This window comes from Pelobates fuscus, chromosome 7 (genome assembly GCF_036172605.1).
Source record: "Pelobates fuscus isolate aPelFus1 chromosome 7, aPelFus1.pri, whole genome shotgun sequence".
In the NCBI taxonomy this organism is placed as follows: domain Eukaryota; kingdom Metazoa; phylum Chordata; class Amphibia; order Anura; family Pelobatidae; genus Pelobates; species Pelobates fuscus.
In genome coordinates, this window is record NC_086323.1 from 96012946 (window position 1) to 96034688 (window position 21743).

Here is a 21743-nt window from a genome sequence, read left to right on the forward strand (position 1 = left end):
CTACTTTTTAGCCACCTTGATCTACAAATTATGCATATTTTTAATGCGCTTGAACAAGGTAGTTGAGAAGAAAAAGATGTGGGTGTGTGGGTGGGTGTGTGTGTGTATATTTAAATGTTTTTGTTTTCCAAAATTATTTATTATTTGTGCATAGTGAAATAATTTTTTTCTCCAAAGTGATTTTTTTCAAAATGCATTTTGTTTTGGTCAATTCGGGATTCATCCGTGTGGTTACTCCGTTCAGAAGAATTTAGTTCTTGCAATTATTTGTGATAAAATGGTGAAAAATAGGCCAATCAGTGTACTTTAAAATATAAATATGTATATATTTTGCAGTACAGTGTACCATTAGGTGAACAGATCAAGTTAAGAAAAAGTATTAAATAGCGGTAAAAACATTTATATTTATCCATGTGTTAAATATATAAATATTATGTATTTATATTACTGTTGCTCCTCCCTCCCCCCCCCCCCCCTCAATCAACTTCACACTTGATCTATAAATAAAATCTGCATTTATTGTCTGTCTCCTAACCATTAATCAGCTTTTTTTCCATCCATCATCGCTTTTTTTTGGCATCACAGATGGAACTCCAAATTAATAAATAAATGACACAGTTTTGTGCATTGTCTATGTTGCTTGTTTTGTGATTTGTCTATATAGTTTTTTGGAGTTTGGCATTTGCACCAATGCCCAAAATTCAGACATATTTTGATTTGGAAGAAACTGAATGCACAGGTCTATTTACCCAAATCCATAAATCTTCCCATGTGAGTTCTGCACGCATTATGGACCCAGTGAGCCCATTTTTAAGTTATAAAACATCGAAACAATACTATACCATGTGTGTGTGTATGTATATATTTGTGCTCAGAATTTAATACGTAATGGATAGTATCTGAAAAGGCAAAGTTGGTTGTGGTGTGCCGAAACCAACGTACGAGTGGGCCTGTAAATAAAAGCGGGCCCACCAAGGAGAATGTAATGATAACAGGGTGTAGGTGGGTGGGGACTATCAACTGGAACGGCAGAGGTGAGTAGGGGCTGGGAGTTTAAGTAGGGGACTTACTCCTCCCACAAATTCAGGCCTAATGCCCTTTCTACTTGTGCTCAGAATTAAATACGTAATGGATAGTATCTGAAAGGGCAAAGTTGGTTGTGGTGTGCCGAAACCAACGTACGAGTGGGCCTGTAAATAAAAGAGGGCAAAAGAGAAGTTTGAGAAAATACACACTTTATTGCTGTAGCGGAGAGCCGATATCTCACAGCTATTCTCCACTAAAGATCCCAGTGAGGCTCAGGAACAAGGTGATGATAAATCCACAGGCAAGGTTTCCAGCAGGTAAAGTAATACAGCAGTAATACAGTACTGCTGATGGGTACATAATACAGCAGTATCCCAACAGCAATCCCAATAACTGGACGACACACAGTTTCAGGAGCAGAACTGCTGGCTGGTACATCCAGCCTGCCTTTTATTACAAATGTACACATACAGGCCACACCCAGGGGGGGCATAAAACAACCAATAGTATCATGGGTGCAACCCACAGATTCACAGACTCCCCTTAGCCTGAGAGATAATCCACTTATTATACAGTTTCAAACATAACTTTTACACAATATCTATAACTTCTACAATATTAGTGCTACAAACATAAGACATGCATTTTCGTAATCAGCAGACTTCAATTGGTAAGACTCTCAAAAATCGTCCCAATCCCTCCAGTAGATCAATAGTTAGTTGGAGGTCCCTTTATGACCGACCGCAAGCACATTTTCCTGCCCAAAACAGTTCCATAGATTTGAACTGTGCGGTCGGTCAATTTCTGGCATAAAAACTGCTAAGTCCCGTTCGAAGTGTGGCCGGTACTTCGACGTTAGTCGAAGTGTCGAAGTGGAATCGATGGTACGGGTCGGCGGTGTTCAAAGTTAAAATGGCCGCCGCCACGTGGTCCTTTGTTCGATGCCGTGCACTTCGACGACTTCGACAGCTTCGACGATTACTTCGGCACTTCGACGGTATCCGAAGTGCCCATTTAAAGTTGCAACACTGTCCTGAGGTAATCCAAGGGCCAGGAACAGTATTTGTCTTTAGATTCAAGGTAGGGTAGGTGAGGGCAAATAACAATACAGGAAGGGGCAGCCACAACAGGGTTCCGCTACAATTGCCTTTTTACATAACCAAGTTCCTGAAAGCTTGACGAAGCTCTTTTTCTGGTCGTGGTATATATGTATGGTATATGGAGGATTTCCAACGACCCAGTCTCTTGATGATGTGGACCGGGGTGTTTGTGCTATGCGGAAGGAGTGCCTGGAGAATGAAGCCAGATTGTAACCCAGTTTGGCTAGTAGTGTTCTGACATGTGTCATGAATTTAGCCGTGGTGAGTGGGTGCCCTTGTAGTGATAAGAGCAGAGAGTCTGGTAAGTGCGCGTGATGGGTTGACCGTAGGTGGTCTAGCGCCTTGACCGGACACCAGGCATTATCGGTAGGGAAGAGAGGAATTATGGTGGGGTGTTGTGAATGATTAGTTTTAGTTGATGGGATCGTAAGTAGGTAGTGATCCTCCACCTTAGTGAGGTGTGATGTTTTTAGGCTGTGCGTGATATCTCCTTGACAAACAACGGTGAACTCTCTGGGTCTGAGAAAACCGTAGAAAGCAAGATAAATAGCAGATTTGATCACCAGGTTTGTGTTGGGATCGAATGGGGATTCGTCAAGGAGATTGCTAAGTGATCTAAAGATAGGCCCATCTATAGGTAGTCTTGTGGTGGTGAGTGGATCTGAAACCTTTAATATACCTTTCAAGACCTTTTTAATGGGATATGATGACAAGAAGGGGGTGTTGTTAGGAAAATTGGTGAGGCTATGGTGCTGAACCCCGGTGAGGTAAAGTTTAATGGTGTTGTGAGAAAGTTTAAGATGTAAGTGGCAGAAAGAGGCAAAAGCCACCACGGTTTGTGTAGAAAAGTCCCCTTGTAAACCGAATTCTGCAGAGAATTTGTTAAAAATGGTAAGTGCCCTATTGTATGAGATAGCTGTATTAGGTGATAGTGCTTGGTGAGTGAGAGTCCTAGCGTGATGCATTAGTGTGCTTAATCCAGGATTAGTTTGTGAAATCGTGGTGTCCTGGATGCCTGGTGGTGAGCCGTAGGGAGTGCCTGGGAGAATACCTGGAATTGAGAGCGAGAAAGAGCATCAGCGGCCGTGTTGTGGATACCCGGGATGTGAAAACAAACTAAGTGAAACTGGACGGTTGCTGCCAGCCAGGTCAGCTTGCGAATCAGCCGCATGATGGTCAGGGACGATGAGCGGCCCTTGTTAATGATTTTGCAAGCCGCCGAGTTGTCAGAGTAGCATTTTACTGCCTTGCCGGACCAGAGATGTGTGTGTGCAGCCGCCACAATGGGATAAATTTCGAATAGGGCTGAGGGCTCCCTGAATCCTGGCAAGGCATCCGTCTCAGCGGGCCAGTGACCCCTGAACCAGTGGTTCCCAAAGATGGCAGCGAAACCAGTGTTGGCTGCAGCGTCTGTGTGAATGATGGGTGAAGAAATGGAGAGAGGGGGGATAAACATGGAGATACCGTTCCAATCTGCCAAAAACTTCCCCACATAGCTAAGTCAGCCTTGGCGTGGGGGTCCAATGAAACTGGGCAAGAGTCCGGTACCCCGTGGAGCAGGCAAAGAGGCCTGGATATAAAAGACCTTCCCTGCGGGATGATGCGCATGGCAAAGTTAAGGGATCCCAGAAGGGACTGAAGTTCCCTTCTGGTGCAAACATCATTCCGCAGGAACATGTCTATCTCCCCTCTCAAGCGAATCAGTTTGTCGTGGGGAAGGCTAGCTCGGAGGGTAACAGTCTAGCTCTATCCCCAAAAAGGTTAATTTAGTTGTGGGGCCGATTGTTTTTGATGGAGATAATGGTACACCAAGTGTGGAAAAAAGTGCTGTAGTACTGCTGATTGCGGTGGGTGTTTGTGTCCCTGGCTCTATCAGTAAGAAGTCGTCTACGTAATGGATAACCGAGTGACACCTGAGGACGTTCAGAAGCAGCCAGCATAGTGTCTCAGTGAAGATATCGAAAAGTTTGGGGCTGCTTCAAGAACCGAAATTGAGTCGTGTGGAGAAGTAGTACTTTTCTCGTCATTTAACACCGTGCAAGTGCCAGAGTGAGGGGTGCATGGGTAATAATTTAAACGCGTTTGTGATGTCTGTTTTGCTGAGCCTGGGGCGATTACCAGATGAGATGATGGACTGAATGGCGTCATCAATTGTTACATACTGAAGTGAGAATTCGTCTGCGGGTATGAGTGCGTTTATGCTTGGAACAAAAGAGGAGTGCGGTGCCGATAAATCAATAATTAGCCGTTTTTTATTAGAATATTTGTGTACTGCGACACCAATGGGGTTAGTGCGCCAGGAGGAAAACGGTGAGGAGGTGAAGGGGCTGATCATGAAACCGTTGGCGATTTCAGAGGAAAGGAGAGTGTCTGTGGAAACTGGATCTTGGCATGCTGACAATAGATTGGCACGCTCTTGTGAAGTAATATCGCTGTTCCCCTAGCCTTACCCCCGTGGTAGTCACTGTAGTAGCCTTGTGTGTAGCGGTGGTTAGTCAGTTTGGGTCTAGCTCCTTTTTTAAAATGTGTTTCCTGTATCATAACTACTGAGGCCCTCTGCTCGTGAAAGTCCCTCAGCGCCCCGGATCTTTTCTCCGGTTTGTTTAGTCCCTTTGCGTTGATGGTGATAACGTGTAGGGGAGCAGGTGTCAGGGCCATGTCTCTCGTCCTGTGTGTCTCGGGTGGGCGTCACTTCAAGTTCCTAGTCTCTACTGTGTGGGAGGTGCAATAGCAGTTCGTGTGTCGTGGTCGGTGGGGGTGTCCGGTGTCTAGTAAGGGTGGTAGTAGGGTATACGGTGGGGGGTAGGGTATGGTATAGGGTACGTCTCGGTCTTGTGACCGCTAGGTGTAGACGTCGGGGAGTCACAGTCCGCGGCACCACCTGTGGTGCACGTGGGTTGCTCACCGTTTGGTCGGCGTCTCTCCTACTAGGCGTAGGTCGGGTGTCCGGGCGTCAGTGTCGGCGTCTCAGTGACATGTCCCCTGGTGTCCCTGTGCGGCTCTTAAGAGGTGGTATAATGGGATGTGTTCGGCTTCCCCGTCTCGAGGTGTTTCATTCCATGGGTTTGTGCGTGTTGGTCAACTCACGTACGTAGTATGTCCGGTCGCTACTGTTAGGTGTGGCATAAACAACGGTATTAACAGTAAATCATTCATCACAACATGTATAAACAATTAACTGGCAGTTCAAACATTTTTTGTAAAAAAGGTAAAACATCAAGTGTGTCGCAACCCCCCTCCCCCTTGGTCTCCCCGGCTAAGCTAACTGGTGAGTTGTGCCTAATACCCCATTCCTCTGGACAGCGTGCATAGATCCTGTTTAAGTGCTAGGGCCCCCTAAGTTGGGGTCAGTCCTGAGTCGATCCTATTTCCCTTGAAGCTGTTAGGCTCGCTGCGAGCGTTTTGGGTGTAGCTAAGGCTGCGGACCCCCTAGGGCCCAGGTTCCCGCCTCCCCTGTGCCCCGTGGCTTCCCCCTTGCTGGCGGTCCGGGCTGAGTGGTTTCGTCCTGACTATTATCCCTCTGGCACATCTGTTGGCTGGGGTCCCCGCCCCAGGTGGGCCCCGCCGGCGCCACCGCCCGCCTGCTCCCCGGAGTTCGTCACAGGGCAGGCGGGTGACAGCGGCCGGGCCCAGCCGGCGCGGAGGACCCCTCTCAGCTCCTCATAAACATAACATTTGGAATTATGAGGCATTACCGTGATTACGTTCCCATCCCGCAACCCCCCTCCCTCCTTCGGTGCCCTTTTAGTCCGTTAGGTTACCCTGCTCCACTGCATTATGGAGCCCGTGTTGTGTGCTCGGTCTCCGTAGCTTCTTTGTCACCGTAGGGGATCGAGTCTCTCTCTGGAGTGGTTAGTTACAGTGTAGCGGGATCTATTCGGTGTGTCCAAAGTCTCTGATTTCTCGGGTCGGTGATGGAATCGAGTGCTCGGTTCGTCAGTGGTGCCGGTGGGGGACCTCAGGTTGGGGGGCCCAATGTGCTCGGCTCTTTACATGTTGGCGCCTGAGGGGTGCGTGGTTTGTTGTCTCGTTCTCCGTGGCCTCGGTGTTTGCTGCGGCCTGTTCTGTAGCTCGGATGAGAAGGTGTAAAAGGCCATCGGGTCTGGCCAAGGCAGTTGTATCTATGGCAGTTGGAGTTCCCGTATAATGTCTCTAAGGTCTTCTTCGTTCTTCACCGTGAAAGGGCCTGTATTCGTAGTAATTTGTAATCCGTTAGGGAAGCTCCAGCGGTATCTAATTTTGTTGGCCTGTAGTACTCTCGTGAGGGGGCGCATGGCCCTGCGGTATGCTAGGGTCGCCGGAGATAAATCAGGGTAAAGTTGTATTTCTGCACCCTTGTGTAGGATTTGCCGTTGGTCCCTGGCGGTTTTCAAGATGTCTTCCTTAACTTGGAAGTGTAGTAAGCAACAGATGACGTCCCGTGGGGGGGACTCCGGCGGTCCTCTGGGCCTAAGTGCCCTGTGTGCCCTGACGAACTCTACGGGCGTATTGGGCGGCCTCAGCAAGAGGGCATTAAATATTTCCGTGAGAGTTTCACGGATCGGCGTGGTCTGGTCCAGTTCTTTGGGTAAGCCCCGGATTCTGAGGTTCTGTCTTCGCCCCCTATTATCTAGGTTTTCCATATGGAGGGCCATTTGGCGGAGCTGTGTTTCTTGTCTTTTTAGGGTGCCTGCGGTTGCATTCTGCGCTGATGTGACATGGTCGCAGTCTGCTTCTAGCTGTGCCAGTTTGCTGTGTATCCCCTGCATGTCTTCCCTCAGGGCGTGTAGTTCCCCGGTGATTGATTTATGGAGGGCATCATTGGCCTCTTTGAGGTCCGATTTCGTGGGCAGGTTGCTTAGTATAGTCGCCCAGTCCAGCTGGGAAGGGGGCAGGTCGGGTGGTATAGGTACCTGCTCGTGGTGTCCGCCGCATGGCAAGGCCGTGAGGATTGTGCCTGAGGCTTCCGTTTCCCCTGAGGCCTGAGCGGCCTGGTCTGCTTGGGCCGTGAGGAATCTGCGCATATTTGTCGTCTGTGCACCCCTCGGGGTGTCGGTGGTCGTGGTAGCGTGTTGGGACCGGTTGTTTTTCCCCATTTTTTTCGTGTTAAGGCTGGTGAGACGGGTTTTTTATCTTAGCCTGCAGGGAGCTCCTGGTTCACGCCGGCATTCCGCTCGGCGCTCAAGCCACGCCCCCCGGTTAGTCATTTGTTAGGGGACAACTGGGCCGGGCAAATGGTCTTGGTATGTGCCCTAAAGCATATGGAGCAGATGTGCAACAATCTACAGGCGCTGAAACTGCAGGAGCCTGCGTTGAAATTATTGCACACCTGCACCTTACCTAGAAAGGAGATGGGCCTACCCAGCTTATCACGTAGACCACCCGCTGATTTGTTGTCAGGGGTGAAAGTGGGATGAGGGGTGGGAGTGGGGGTGTTAGGATCGGCTTCGGAAGGGCATAAGTCCGCCGTATGAGATGTAGAGTTACATACGGCGCAAGACGGGGGCCTGAGACCAGCGAAGTGGCGACAGAATAGTTCTGTATCCATCTGACACCCGTTAATTCTGACATTGAACTGTTTCAGATGGGTCGCCGCCTTCACTGATGCTGACTTATGATAGTTGTAAAAGGAGGAGCCCCCGTACTTGATGCCTTGTGGAGGTAGAGGTCTAACTCCTCTCTTCTGTGGGATACACCGTGCAGATGACGTCGAAGGCTATCACAAACTGGGGGATGGATAGTTTCTTGTTAAGCCTGGGGTCTCTAGTCTTAAGCACCACTGAGATGTCCCCGTAATTGTATGCCCTGTTCTCCAGTATGTCTTGGGATGCTATAAGCAGAGACACCAGACACATGTCCTTGCCGTCTAGGATTTCTTTCCTGATGGAGTCTGGGACGGAGTGAGCTGGTGACTCGAAAGGCGATATAGCTGTGCCTGGTGCTGGAGAGGGGAGTATGGGGGGGCATGGTGGTACAGCGGGGACAGCCGGGGTGGAGACTGGCCAAGATTGCTGCTAGGGTATCCTGGGTGGCCGTGCCAACGCTTGGTGGCTGTCCTTGAGAGCTAGTGCTTGGCCTAGGCTCAGGGGCTTGGTAGGTGAGCAGTTTGTAAAGTTCTGCCTTTCTAGCCGTAGCTGGAAAGGGGATTCCCCTGACCCTAAGCTCGGCCGTAATTTTAGGAATAGTCCATGCTCTCAAGGACGTGGGAGTTGAGGGGGTGAGAGATTCGCCTGGAGACTCTGGTCTGATGGGCGTACACGGGATCTCTTCTGGCAACTCTTCGATGGGGGTTGGTTCTTGGGACATTCTAAAAATGATTTAGTGAATGAGATATTAGAAGGGGAGTAGGGGAACTGGACTGTAATGCTAGTGCCGAAGCAAAAAACTTAGCTGTGAATTCGTGATAGGTGAGGCCCTGCTAATGCCAAGTGGCAGTGAGAGGCTCTACCTAAGATTTGGCTTAGAAAAATCGTGGCCACAGACGTGGTGGCAGGGTGTTGGCCTCTCGCTGACTGTAAAGAGATTCAAAACGTGTGGCCGTGACAGGTGAGGCCCTGACTATAGCCCTGTAGTAGGGCGGGTGAGGCAATATCTATGATTTGGGTGTGGGGCCGTACCTCCGTGTTGAGGTGGGAGATGGCCTCGTGGGAGCAGATTTTCTACTAGGGTGAGCTAGGGCGGTAGCCTAGACCCTGTAAGCCAGTTCATTTGTATACTTGAGGTTGACTGGTAATTCTGGTGTAATGTGTGGATACTAACCTTGAAGGGGTTATAATCGAGAACTGGAACCTTCTAGTATTTTTATGTAGCGAGTCTTGGCTGCTGCTGTCCTCGTAGAAGAAGCCTAAGGATTAAGACAGATAGATGTATTTATGCGTAGCGTGGTGGCGTATGATTTGTAGTAAGGGTTGGCTGTTAGGAGTGCAACATGAGATCCTGAATTGAGGGATCTGAATGGTTAGTCTAAGACTGGGACGCGTTTACGTTATGGAGAGAGGCTGATTGAGGCCTTGGGGTAGTGAATGCCGTACATGAGTAAGGACGTAAGTACCTGGTAGTATGGCTGAGTACCGGGTTAGGTAGGTTGGGTATTTTCCTGTAATGAGTAGAGAACTATACCTTGATTTGTTGTACAGGTACTAGGATGAGCATAACTGGTTTTATGCGTAGAAACCGGTGGAGGCCTAGAATAATTCTGGAGCTATGGATTAAACCCATAGAATATTTAATAATAAGCGAAGGCTGTGACAGTATGTTATAAATAACAAAAATGTTTTACTGTGACAAGTCTAGAGTGCGTGTTGTATTGAGGCATAGACATGGATGAAACCAAAATGAGTAAATACTATACCTGGGTTTGTAAAAAAAAAAGAACTTGAATTTGTTAACTTTAAGCAGAAATGCAAGAAACCGAGGCAATCTGTGAAGCCAAAGAAATGTAACAGAGGCAGTATAAATGACTGCGTAACTTTAAGGAGAAGACATAATAAAATAAAATGTGGGATTTTACCAGAATTGCCCTAAAAGATCGTGTTAATAATTAATATATGTATGTAGTGTTTGTACAGGGTTGGCGTGGAATTAAAGAATTCTGCCCTTTTTAGTTTGGTGTCAGGAGGAATCTATTTTAATTGATAAATGACCGTTTAAACATAGTTTACTAACCACTTAGGTGCAGGAAAAAGAACCGATTACTAGTATAAAATGGCTGAGGTTTTAATGTTTTAAACATAATTAAACCGGCAAACACAGTTTAGTAAAAGGTTGTAGTTTTAAACGGATTTAATAACTCATACTGACAGGTAGGTATAAGCAGTTAAATAACCGCTGATTCGGCAGTTTTGACCCTACGTTTTTAGGCCCGAACGGAGGGAAATAGCCGAACGCTATTTCCCTCACTAGCTTACGTGAGCGTGCCGGTCTCATGACCGGAAGCCAGGTACCGCGACAGGGAGGAAGACGGGTGGCAGGGCCGCAGAACGGACGGAGGATTCCACTGGACACCTCTTGCTGCAGGAGACTGAAGCTGTTTGTCGGGAAGCTCGGACCGGAAGTGCTGGTTGCTATGGGGATAGACAATCAACTGGAACGGCAGAGGTGATTGGGGGCTGGGAGTTTAAGTAGGGGACTTACTCCTCCCACAAATTCAGGCCTAATGGCCTTTCTACATATGTGTGTGTGTGTAAGGCGTAAGCCTGAAATTGTGGGAGGGGTTAGTAGACCTATTTAAACCCCGGTAACCCCTGCTTACCTGTCGTCGCCGACTTTGGAAGTTCCTGTCTCCTCTGCTGGTTTGCACTGACCTCTGACGTCATTCCGCTCCGACGTACCTACTCGAATACAGCGTTCCTAAAAAATCTTTCAGTTCAATTTGTGAGTATTAATTACACAATCACAGTCCCTTCGGCAAGTCACAACTACAATTGTAAGTAATTCGGTTATACGAATGCTACTCATTCATTCATATTTCTAGTTTGTTTGGTGTTCATTTGTGTGTATTTAGAAGTTCATTTAAAATAGTGTGTTTAAATCCTAGTTCGGCTGTTAAAATTCCCGATGTTGCTTTCGTACACAAACGAACACCGGGTCATTCCCAGCGTTCATGAGTTTCATATTCAATTTAAGAGTGTTCGTTAGATTCCATTTATACTAACTTTCAGTTAAGTTTCTGTCAGTATTTCAAAATGTTTGCATAAATCATTCGTATGAATATTTCTGTTCGTATAATCAAATGTCTGTCTTAAACTGTTTGTAAGTTTCATATTCACTTTATGAGTGTTTGTTAGATTACATTTATACTAACTTTCAGTTCAGTTTCTGTCAGTATTTCAAAACGTTTGCATAAATCATTCGTATGAATATTTCTGTTTATATAATCAAATGTCTGGCTTAAACTGTTCATACAATGCTAAACTCATGCTCATGATCATGTTATTAGTTCATGTCCATTCTTTTAGTTGTATACTTGTATTCAATCCGATAGATGCCTGCATTAAAGTATTCATTTAATTTTCGTTAAGAATTAAGTTTGTTAAATACTAAAACAGTGTATTAAATACTCGCAAAAATGTTAGTTCGGGTTAAAATGGTTATAGGCATTTTTGGTATTACGCGGTCCAGTTACAAATCTTAAAGTTCAGATAAGCATAAATAGGTAGGTCCATATTCTAAAGCATATTAAAAAAAACTTAAATGCAGCACCATGTCCTGGGGTCGAAAGGGGAATGCGGCCGGGGCTACAGCGCTCGCACGGTTTAGTGCAGAAATCCGGTCTGCTGGATCCATGGAGACTCCAGCACCCCTGAAACCGGCGACTACACCTTCTACTCCGCACCCCACGACTGTTATTCCCGCATTGACATGTTCCTGGCCAATCCCACGTTGATGAGATCGGTCCAATCCACAGAGATAGGTTCCATCACCTGGTCAGACCATGCGAGCTTTGTGATATCTCTGACGACCCTGGGTGCCAACTCCCACTGGACATGGCGGCTGAATACCTCCCTCCTGCACGCCAGCCAGATGGTAGCCGACACTACCCAAACTCTTGCAACTTTTTTCTCTGACAACATGAGAATGTAGCAATGACCACGGTGTGGTCGGCCCATAAGACCGTAATCCGTGGGCTCTTCATAAACATAGCAACCCATAGGAAATGCATTAAAACACAAAAACTCAGAGACCACCAAGAGACCTTGAGGCATCTAGAAAACGCACATAAGACCGCTCCCTCCGCGACCGTACTAGCCCAACTTAATGCCACAAGACACTCACTCAAAGACACACTACTAGAGGACGTAGCCCAGCACCTACTGTGGTCTAAATGCTTCTTTTATGAAATAAAGTGACAAGATGGACTCCCTCCTAGTGAGAGGGCTAAAACCCAGAGTGCGCCGGGAGCCCATAGCAGCTATAAAGACAGCCAAGGGACACGTGGTCATGACCCCCTGGGAGATACACATGGCCTTTAGGGACTTTTTCGCCAAGCTCTACAACCACTCCCCCACCAAGACGTTCGCCAACCCAGACTATAGAACGGACCTGGAGTCCTTCCTGTGAAGAAATTACCCTTTTATTCGGTATTTCTTCGTTTTTCCCTTCGGTAGATGGAACTACCAAACAAGGACTACCCCCTGGCTCATTTAACTTCAAAGCCGGCGTCAATTAAACCCTCTACGTGTGCGGTCAGCGTTTGTACTGCAGAACGCCACGTGGCTGAGAAAACCGCGGCCATCTTTTTTCATACATACAAAGGCAGCGGGACTTGGTCGTCGAGTGTCTGGAACTAAAATCGGACACTCGACTTCCCGAACACCGGGCTCAAACACACGAACGCTGGATCTATATGTACCGATTAGCTAGAAGAGCGCTATTCGGTATGGTTGTGCATACGAATGAGGGGAACAATCGTTGGGAATCCATTCGGTACTTTTGTTAGTTTTTCTCCTTTTTCTAAAGTGACCGGCAAAACCACCCAAACTTGTGGAACTATTTTGGGCAGCCCACCCACGGTGAACCGGTCACAAAGGACTTCCATGATTTTTGAGAACCCCTGGGGAGATCGCCAGGTCAACATGTTCCACGCCATCATGCTATGTGTGGGCGGAGCATGTACACCCATGCGCACTTTGAATTTCAGAATGCCAGCAGCATTATGCACAGCACCTGGGGTAAGTCAATTTTTATTTATTATCCACCTATGAATATGCTAGTTTTTTAGTTGTCACTTATACCTAAACCTCATGAAAGTCCCAGACGGGGACTGAAACTTCGGTCCATCCCTTTTTAAATTATTCTACAATAAAGCATTGAGTTTTAAACTTTGAAAAGTCTGTGAGGGCTGGTCATATGCCTGCAGTTTTTGTATCATTTGACCCCAGCTTCTACCACCCGGCTATGAAATATGAATACGATACCGACGAAACTCGTTGAGCATCTACAAGATCCCTGTACTTTCGGTATAGCAGTCTATTTTTCTGCATGCACTTTATTTTGTAGTATTGGTGTACCTAGTGCTGTTTCCAGCTCATGGAGCAGTATTACTAGTATTCTGCATCCCTGCACTTTAGCACTTGGCACCTTACTATAATTCAAGTTTCCTGTATGTTTATAGCTGCTATCCTTAGGGGTTCTTGGCCAATTTGGCTGTGTATTTACTTTTAACTATTTTATTATTCTGTATACATTGTGCATGTTGCACTATTGTGTACTATTGTTCTCAATAAAGTGGACTTTTGTATTTCCACCTACTGTCATTCATTTATGGGATTCTCCTGAATTATATTACTATAGATCTTAGTGATTGTGGTGCCCTGTAGTCTGAAGTAGTGTTCAGACATGGTGTTTATTGTGTATAGAGATTGAGAGTGACCTCACGACAGTGGCTTGCCTACACTAGATTTGTGACCTATTACCACCTTCACCACCCGCCATTTTATCTTTTGTTGTAATAAAGAGGGCCCACCTGGTAGAATTATGAATAAAAAAGGGTGGGAAAAAAGAGGTGGGAGGGCAACTTCTCTAAGCAACATCCGGTAAGTGTGTTAGGCCCTGTTAGATGTTCTATAGGCCTAGAAAGACCCTTTCCCCAGCTCCAGGCTCATGTGTGTGTATGTATATATGTGTATATGTGTATATATATATATATATATATATATTGTATTTATATACCGTTTATTATTGAGTAGAACCAGTACCCTTTTTACTATAGAATGACTCCTGTTTATATAGTTTATGAGACTTCTAGTGTGAAGACTCTGGCCACCTCTAAGATAGGCACATTCCTGAAGCTGCTTTTGGTACAAATAACTTCTTCTTGGCTTGCTGCCTAGACAGATCTTGTATAAAGAGTATAAAAATACAACGTCTGGGGCCGATCCTATTGTAGGGCCAGCTCAAGACATTTTGCTGCCTGGGCCTGCCAAGGATGAAATGCTGCCCCCCACCCCCACCCCAACCCGCACTAAAAACACGCCAACTTAAATGATGTTCTGCTGTGTGTGTGTGTGTAGTGAATGCAATGTCTGTTTGTGTAGTTGACACAGTGTCTGTGTAGTGGATGTTTCTGCATAGTGGATGTAATAGTGTCTGTGTAGTCCATGTAGTGTTGGATAAGTGCTGGGGGTGAGGAGTTTAAATTGAGTTCGGCTTTCCCCCTCCCTGCCTCTTATCTGTGGGCTGCAGGGGGGGGGACACTAACATACACTCATTGAGAGACCGTCATCGTCTCACATACTGTTTAACACTCACATTCACTGACACAAACACACTCTCAGAGACACATGCACTCACTGACAGACACACACCTACTGGCAGATAGAGATTGACAGTCACACACACATTCAATGACAAACACACAGACGTCACTGACAGGCACAGACCCCCACTGATTTGACATACACACATTCAAAGATAAAACAGAAAAGAGGGCGGTGGTTGCGCACACAATGAATGATATCCCTGGTCTTAAGTATAGACCCTTAGGTTCTGTGGATATAAAAAACCATCATAGGGCAATACGTCTTAGCCACAATAAAAAGTATAAAAAACTTGGAAAACTCACAATATTTAGAGCATTTCTGAGTTGGCTCTAAACTTTAAAAGCAGTATGCAGAATCTGGTGCTGGTAATGCAGTCAGGGTCCCTTGGGAAAAACGCCAACCGCCTCCTGTTCTATAGATCCACAGCTACTTTCCAGCCAATACTGATATTAAAAGCAGAGCACTCCCTTTGCCTTTAAGTATGTTGTTAAAACCTGAACAGTCTCACTGTATTTCCTGATTGTTGCCTCTGTGCTGACTGTGTACACCTTCTCCTATGGTTTGTTGTGTTAATTCATTATTGCAGAGAATGCAATAATGAATTAACACAACAAACCATAGGAGAAGGTGTACACAGTCAGCACAGAGGCAACAATCAGGAAATACAGTGAGACTGTTCAGGTTTTAACAACATACTTAAAGGCAAAGGGAGTGCTCTGCTTTTAATATCAGTATTGGCTGGAAAGTAGCTGTGGATCTATAGAACAGGAGGCGGTTGGCGTTTTTCCCAAGGGACCCTGACTGCATTACCAGCACCAGATTCTGCATACTGCTTTTAAAGTTTAGAGCCAACTCAGAAAGGCTCTAAATATTGTGAGTTTTCCAAGTTTTTTATACTTTTTATTGTGGCTAAGACGTATTGCCCTATGATGGTTTTTTATATCCACAGAACCTAAGGGTCTATACTTAAGACCAGGGATATCATTCATTGTGTGCGCAACCACCGCCCTCTTTTCTGTTTTATCTTTGTATGTAAGTGTTATTGAGTGACTATACACTTGGGTGGTTTTTATGTGTGCTGCACTGGTTTTTTATATATGATATCTTTTTTTTATTTTTATTCTTTATTTATGTTGTGCATGAGTTAACAAGCAGATTTGCACTGCCACGATAGCTAGTGCAAACAAGGCAACAAACAATGGAAAACAACAGTGTGGCTTCATATACATTGCACATTTTCTTTTTTTTTTGATAGATTCAGTAGGCTAAGCTTTTCATACATTGTTACGTGGGCTTTGCATAGCACATTTTATATTTTAAGGTAAGGTAGTTGCATCAAACGTTACATCACGTGTCAGTTACTAGTTAAAGACAGATGAGGGACTTATTCTGAGTTACATACTGACATATGCGTTTAAAAGGTCTCTAGCGTAATCAAGAGTAATATTAAAGAAATAAAGGTACCACCAGGCAGAACTTCTCATATTGGGCTGTCTCCGTCAATAGGTAGGAAACGTAACCAAACATAACTGTAACGTAAATAGGGGACATGCATGCTTATCGATAATTGTAGCTACAGCAACAACCGATGAGGCTATTAGTGGTACAGCATACGGTGTGTGCCTTAGCGTAAAGGGCTGGGGTGACCGCCAGCTCCGGCAGAGCGAAAAGTAAGAGTCAGGGGAAACACAGCCCATGTCTAGGTGTGGGGAGAGTCCCTGTATAGTACCCCAAGAGGTCCACTGAGTCCCATCGTTCCGCCTTGTGGGGCGCTGTCCGACGATCCTCGTCTACAAGCTTCCCGGTTGCTGGGTGAGTTTTGGCGTGGTGCCTTGCAAGCTTTAGAACTCTGGTGCGCTCAGCATCGCAGTGAGGTTGGTGCAAGGGGATGAGGTCTTCGAGTGCTCTCCCAATATATGTCGCTGGCGTGGGCTCACTGGTTGTTGGTGAGGTGTGTTCAGTTAGAGGGGACCCAGCGGTCACTCCAGGAGACTGCCGCTGCGGTAAGGGTATGTGTAATACCTGCAGGCTGCTTTGGTTCTTGCCTGCCGTCAGGAGTGGTCCAGGGGTGGTTGAGAGCCTGCAGGGAACTCTCACTGTGTCAGCTCTGGCTGCGTGATTGATGAGCACCGTGCTAGTATGCCACACAGGGTTCTCCTTCTCAGCCAGAGGGGTTGCTGCGCCGCCGTCGGCCATTTTAGCGAGGCCGCGTGGGAGCCGTCCACCCACGACATCGAGCCGCCCAGGTTAGATGTAAAGGTGGCAGCGTGCCTGGTGGGGACCGGGATGACCCCCACCGGTCCAAAGGGGGGGGTGAACGGGACCAAGAAGGCACCAGGTAAGTGGTAGTTTGCTTCGGTCGGGACAGAAAGTGTGGCAGCGGCCGTCCGCCCCACTCTCCTCCCGACTAGGCCTCAGTCCCCAAGCCTCAGAGTCTCTCGCCGGGACCCAGAGCCGCCTGATCTCAGGCACTCCAGCTGCACCGGGACACTCCAGAACCTTGTGTCATGGACCCCCAGGGTGGTACAAGCAGGATAAGGTGGGTATTCACCCGAAAATACTTTGTTTCCTCAGGAGCCCTAGTGACTTGCAGCCTGCCGGCATGGCCGCCAGGCCCCGCCCCCCTATATATGATATCTTAAACGCACTACTACCTATTTTTAAGCGCCATCCTTTATCTCTGTTTTATACACACATTCAAGGCTGGACTGGCCCACCGAGATACCGGGGAATTTCCTGGCAGGCCGCGTCACCTGGGGCTGGACTAACCGCCCTAATCATCACTGACCAGGCTCCTGTAACTTAAATTATTCTCCCCTCAGACTGTGCCGCAATTACTCTGCTTGCGGCCAGAGGGAGACCTGTCAGTCTCCCTGCACAGTGTACAATAAGTACGGCTGCATGCCCTGCCTCCCAAACTTAAGCCATGCCTCCCGAACACAAGCCCCTGCCCCAGATGGAAGCTGCTGACCATGCTGGAATGAAGGCCATACATTGACACCTTCACCTACCAGTGCTAGGTAAGCTTTGCGTGTATGTTAGTGAGTGAGCTTCTGTGTGTGTGTGTGTGTGTGTGTGTTTGCATCGGCTAGTGAGTGAGTGAGCTTCTATGTGTGTGTGTGTGTGTGTGCATCTGCTAGTGAGTGAGCTTCTGCATGTGTGTGTGTGTGTGTGTGTGTGTGCATCTGCTAGTGAGTGATCTTCTGCGTGTGTGTGTACCTGCTAGTGAGTGAGCATCTGTGTGTGTGTGTGTACCTGCTAGGGAGTGAGCTTCTGTATGTGTGTGTTTGCATCTGCTAGTGAGTGAGTGAGCTGTGTGTGTGTGTGTGTGCGTGTGTGTGTGTGCATGCATCTGCTAGTAAGTGAGCTTCTGTGCGCGTGTGTGTGCCTCTGCTAGTGAGTAAATGAGCTTCTGTGTGTGTGTGCACGCATCTGCTAGTGAGTGAGTAAGCTTCTGTGTGTGTGTTTGAGTGTGTGTGTGCATCTGCGAGTGAGGGAGTTTGTGTATGTGTACCTGCTAGTGAGGGAGTTTGTGTGTGTGTGTACCTGCTAGTGAGTGTGTGTGCGCCTGCTAGTGAGTGAGCTTGTGTGTGTGTGCTAGTGAGGGAGCTCCTGTGTGTGTGTGTGCTAGTGAGGGAGCTTCTGTGTGTGTGTGTCTACTAGTGAGTGAGCTCCTGTGTGTGTGCCTCTGCTAGTGAGTGAGTTTGTGTGTGTGCCTACTAGTAAGAGAGCTTTTGTATGTGTGTGCGTCAGCTAGTGAGTGAGCTCCTGTGTGTGTGTGTGTGTGTGTTAGTGAGGGAGCTTCTCTCTGTGTGTGTGTGTGTGCATGCTAGTGAGTGAGCTTGTGTGTGAACTTTGTCTGCTAGTGAGTGAGCTTGTTTGTGTGTCAGTGAGCTTGTCTGTATGGAGCATGAGTGTGTCTGAGCTTGTCTGTGTTGAGCATGTGTGTGCAGTGAGCCTGTCTGTAGTAAGAATGTGTGTGGCCATGAGCTTGTCTGTACTGACCATGTGTGTGTCAGTGAGCTTGTCTGTAGTGAGCATATATGTGTCTGTGAGCTTGTCTCTAGTTAACTTGTGTGTGTCAGAGAACTTGTATCTGGTGAATCTGTGTTAGTGAGCTACTCTGTAGGGATAAAACAAATTACTGACCATTAAAGGACCACTCTAGTGCCAGGAAAACATACTCGTTTTCCTGGCACTAGAGTACCCTGAGGGTGCCCCCACCCTCAGGGACCCCCTCCCGCCGGGCTCTGGGGGGAGGAAGGGGTTAAACTTACCTCTTTTTCCAGCGCCGGGCGGGGAGCTTTCCTCCTCCTCTCCATCTTGATCGCGACGTCATCGGCTGAATGCGCATGCGCGGCAGGAGCCGCGCTCGCATTCAGCCGGTCGCATAGGAAAGCATTTACAATGCTTTCCTATGGACGCTTGCGTGCTCTCACTGTGATTTTCACAGTGAGAAGCACGCAAGCGCCTCTAGCGGCTGTCAGTGAGACAGCCACTAGAGGATTTGGAGGCTGGATTAACCCTCATTATAAACATAGCAGTTTCTCTGAAACTGCTATGTTTATAAAAAAAAGGGTTAATCCTAGAGGTAAGCTGAAGTCGTCTGGGTGCCTAGAGTGGTCCTTTAATTTTATTGTCCCCAGGCTCCACAGCGGCTGACTAACAGTTAAAAACACATATAAATAAGTTAGACATATAAATCATATACACTTGGATAGGTCTTGATCCCCCTAGCAAAGTGTCCAGAACATGCCCTGATCCAATGTATCTAGCCCAGAAATCATCAACTAAAGTTTGACCGAGTCACATCTCAATCCAATGGTGAGTTCCAAGCTGTTCATGGCTAGGCGCCTGTCACAGAAATAGTATAAAAGGGGGACTCCCCCTGGCTTTTAGATAGCGATTTTTGGCTGGACCCTCCTCTACTTCCCCTCCTAAAAGCGCTATCCTATATGCTTTGAGGGAGTAGGAATGGCCATTAGTTGCACCGGAGAGCCGCACTGGGCCAGGTCAACTTTGAATTCCATGAAATTTTTGTCTGGCCCCGTTGGAGTTATTGTGGTTGTCCCACGTTTCTGGAACTTTTTTTTGGATGGGAGAGGGAGCACTTAGCATTGTTGTGGGGGAGAGAGCGGTGTGGCTAGGTATATGATCTGGGAAAGGGATGTAGGAGTAAATTGGCTGTGAAATGGTTTCAGGCAGGCATGTGGCACATTGTTGTCTATTTACATTATTAGGGTTATTCACTAAACTTCAGATTTTTTTGCAAATTAAAGGGACACTAAAAATTTGTGGAGCACTTGAGGCAATGGCCGTGCATTTTATTATTTGTATAGAAATAGTATATGTATTTCCTAATGGTTGTGGATATCCTACATGCAAACACAGCATTGGATATTTGGGGGGGGAGGAGAGGGCAGGAGAGTGGTATCTTAGAATTGCGTGCCTGCAGACACTTGAGATGTGAATCTCGCTCTGCCAAAGGATCACGATTAAAAATGCTCTTTGAAGGAGTTGTGATACCACAGTTTGTCTTGTAACAAAGGATTCTTTCATTGTGGGACTTTTATAAAGAGGTGATTTAAGCTACCACATGTGCTATTTATTTATTTTTTTTCTCATGCATACAAGAATTATTGGGCAAAAACAAGTTAAATCCAGCCATGGAGCATTTGGCGTGGAACTGTGAAAAGTTCCTGCTGTTTCCTTGTTTTTCAGCAGAGGCTGAACATATGTTCTGTTCTTTTAGGAGAGGCACTAACTCTATTTCTGAGAAATTTAATTGACAAAAACAAAAATTTGAGATCACATTATTAAATATATTTAAGAGATCTAGTTGCATGCCCTGCCTCCCAAACTTAAGCCATGCCTCCCGAACACAAGCCCCTGCCCCAGATGGCTTTAGGGGCAGCCAATGGAAATCTGTTACAGTATGTATCAGTGGCGGAGCCTGATCTCGGGAGGGGAAATTGTAGATTATTTAAAGAAATAATCCATGCACAATAACCACTACAGCTCTGTGTAGTGGTTATGGTGCCAGGAGTGCCGGGACCCCCTCCTGTTTAAGAACAGTTTGACAATTTACCTGGGGTATGCTGGGAAATGGGACTGTAGTAGGAGCAAAGTGTGAGTGGTCCAATGTGTGAGGGGTGCAGTGTGTGAAAGGTTCAGTGTGTGAATGTGTGTATGGGGGGCTGTGTATGTGTGGGGCAATGTGTGTATGGGGGCTGTGTATGTGTGGGGCAGTGTGTGTATGGGGGGCTGTTTGTGTAAGGGGGCAGTGTATGTGTGTGTGGCAATGTGTGAATGTCTATGGTGTGTGTGTATGGGGGAGCAGTGTATGTGTGTGTGTGTGTATGGGGGGGCAGTGTGTGAATGTGTATTGTGTGGGTGGGGCAGTGTGTGGGTGGGGGGGCAATGTGTGTTTGGGGGCAGTGTATGTGTGTGGGGCAATGTGTGTATGGGGGGCAGTGTGGGAATTTGTATGTGTGTGTGTGTGAATGCAGGGACGTATTAGCCACAAGGCAAACAAGACATTTGCCTTGGGCGGCACTTTCCAAAAAAAGACGCCCCCAAGTGCCCAGACAAATGTCTTGTTAGCCTGGCGGCTAACTGACAAGCCCTGCGGGCGTCGCAGAGTGATGCCGGGAGCCGCAATATGGCGGTAGGGAGCTGAACAGGAGGATCAGTGCTCCCTCGCCGTCTGCAGCCACCAGCCGGCCAGCAGCCCAGCAGCCCAGCAGGGGGCACCTGAGTTTTGTCATGCCTAGGGCAGCACAAAACCAGGATACGCCACTGTGTGAATATGTATGGTGTGTGTGGGGGCAGTGTGTGTATGGGGGGCAGTGTATGTGTGTGGTGGGGCAATGTGTGTATGTGTATGTGTGTGTGTAGGGCAATGTGTGTGTAGGGCAATGTGTGTATGCGGGGGCAGTGTGTGAATGTGTGTGGTGTGTATGGGGGGCAGTGTGTGAATTTGTGTGGTGTGTGTGGGGGCAGTGTATGTGTATGGGGGGCAGTGTGTATGGGGGGGCAGTGTATGTGTGTGGGGCAGTGTGTGTATGGGGGGCAATGTGTGAATGTATGGTATGTGTGAATATATATATATATATATTTTTTTTTTTTAATAAAAATAAATAAATGTATGTCGCCCCTCCCTTCTAACCTTTACCTTTACTGAGGGTGGAGGGGGGACATTTCTCGATCCCTGGTGGTCCGTGGGGAATCCGTGGTGGTCGCAGTGGTGAGAGTGAACTCTAATCCGTAGCTCCAGGGCTAGAGTTCACTCTTGCGAGATCCGGAGTGTTGCCGTGGTAACCGCTGCAACGCTCCATGCTCGTGAGAGTAGGACCCAGAGGAGCTGCTGTCAGCTGAT